The sequence below is a fragment of the Numida meleagris genome, unplaced genomic scaffold (assembly GCF_002078875.1).
Source record: "Numida meleagris isolate 19003 breed g44 Domestic line unplaced genomic scaffold, NumMel1.0 unplaced_Scaffold370, whole genome shotgun sequence".
NCBI lineage: Eukaryota > Metazoa > Chordata > Aves > Galliformes > Numididae > Numida > Numida meleagris.
In genome coordinates this window covers 57,123-59,462 of record NW_018364595.1, presented here as the reverse complement: position 1 = coordinate 59,462, position 2,340 = coordinate 57,123, and the positions used below count along the sequence as shown (strand labels likewise).

Here is a 2,340-nt window from a genome sequence, read left to right as displayed (position 1 = left end):
AAAAAAGAACCTTAATCCCAACTCTAACCCCATAAAGATCCATAATCCCATGATTAATCCCCCAAAGCAATCCTAATCCCATTAATAATCCCGAAAAGGAACCGTAATGCCATTAATAATCCCCCCAAATAATCCTAATTGAACCCTAATCCCAACAAACAACCTAAATCCCTAGGATTATGGGATTGAGATTGGGATTATGGTATTAGGATTGCAGGATTCGGATTACAGGATTAAGGTCTAGAATTAAGATTACGGGATTTGGGCTGGAATTATGGGATTAGTATTACAAGATGAGGACTGTGAGATTGGAATTAAGATTAGGATTATGGGGTCTGGATTAGGATTACAAGATTTCTTTTAGGACCAGGATTACGGGTTTAGGATTGGGATTACGGGATCGGAATTAGGATTAGGATTACAGGATTCAGATTGGGATTATGGAATTAGGATTAGCATGGGAATGAGGAACAAGACTACGGGTCAGGATTAGGATTACAGGATCAGGATTAGGATAACGGGATTGGAATTAGGATTAGGATTTTGGGATGAAGATTAGCATTACGGGATTAGGATTATGGCTTTAGGATTAGGATCATGGGATCAGGATTAGGAATAAGGGACTGGAATTAGGATTGGGATTATGGGATCCACATTAGGATTAGGATCATGGCATCAGGATCAGGATTAGGATTATGGGATCTGGATTAGGACTAAGGGACTGGAATTAGGATTGGGATTATGGGATCCACATTAGGATTAGGATCACGGCAGCAGGATCAGGATTAGGATTATGGGCTCAGGATTAGAATTAGGATTCTGGGATCAGGAGTAGGATTATGGGAACCAAATTCAGATTATAACTACGGGATCCAGATGCGGATTAGGATTAGGGGATCAGGATTAGGAATAGGGGATGAAGACTAGGATTAGGATTACAGGATGAAGATTGGGATTAGGAATATGGGATTAAGATTAGGATTACGGGACCAGAATTAGGATTATGGGATTAACATTAGGATTTCGGGATTAAGATTGGGATTCCGGGTTAAGTCTTACAAGATTGGGATTACAGGATTAGGATTACAGGATTAGAATTAGGATTAGGATTACAGGATTGGGATTGGGATTATGGGATTAGGATTAGGATCCCGCCCTTCCTATTATGGGATGGCGGGGCCCGTACCTTATTGGGATTGAGGGAATCTGGATCAGGTTTAGTGTTAAGATTACGGGATTCAGGCTGGGATTATGGATTTAGATTACAGGATTAGGAATATGAGTTTGGAATGAGGATTAAGATTACGGGTCAGGATTAGGATTATGGGATCAGGATTAGAATTGGGATTATGGGATCAGGATTAGAATTGAGATTACGGGATCAGGATTAGAATTAGGACTATGGCAACCAGATTCAGATTAGAAATATGGGATCCCGATGTGAATTAGGATTATGGGATCAGGATTAGGAATAGGGGATGAAGACTAGGATTAGGATTACAGGATGAAGATTGGGATTAGAAATATGGGATTAAGATTAGGATTATGGGACCAGAATTAGGATTATAGGGTTAACATTAGGACTATGATTACGGGATTCAATTTGGGATTCTGGGATAAATCTTACAAGATTAGGATTATGAGATTGGAATTAGCATTAGGAGTACAGGATTGGGATTGGGATTACGGGATTAGGATTAGGATCCCGCCCTTCCTATTATGGGATGGCGGGCCCCGTACCTTATTGGGATTGAGGGAATCAGGATCAGGTTTCGAGTTAAGATGACGGGATTCAGGCTGGGATTATGGATTTGGATTACGGGATCGGAATAAGGATTAGGATTACAGGATCGGGATTGGGATTATGGGATTAGGAATAGGATCCCGCCCTTCCTATTATGGGATGGCGGGGCCCGTACCTTATTAGGATTGAGGGAATCAGGATCAGGTTTTGAGTTAAGATGACGGGATTCAGGCTGGGATTATGGATTTGGACTACAGGATCGGAATAAGGATTAGGATTACGTTATTCAGATTGGGATTATGGGATTAGGATTAGGATCCCACCCTTCCTATTATGGGATGGCAGGCCCCATACCTTATTGGGATTGAATCAGGATCGGGTTTCGAGTTAAGATGACGGGATTCAGGCTGGCATTATGGATTTGGATTACGGGATCAGAATAAGGATTAGGATTACAGGATTGGGATTGGGATTATGGGATTAGGATTAGGATCCCGCCCTTTCTATTATGGGATGGCAGGCCCCATACCTTATTGGGATTGAATCAGGATCGGGTTTAGAGTTAAGATGACGGGATTCAGGCTGGGATTATGGAT

The 2,340-nt window shown here is 41.6% G+C and overlaps 1 long non-coding RNA gene across 1 annotated transcript in view; it reads right to left on the bottom strand.

Annotated features, from left to right (window-relative positions):
• Positions 1-1,722, bottom strand: part of LOC110391452 — a 13,963-nt gene extending 12,241 nt beyond the window's left edge. The window contains exon 1 of the long non-coding RNA XR_002434076.1: positions 1,187-1,722. This is a non-coding gene — a long non-coding RNA (uncharacterized LOC110391452). The remainder of the gene's footprint in view (positions 1-1,186) is intronic.
• Between the last annotated feature and the right edge of the window lie 618 nt (positions 1,723-2,340).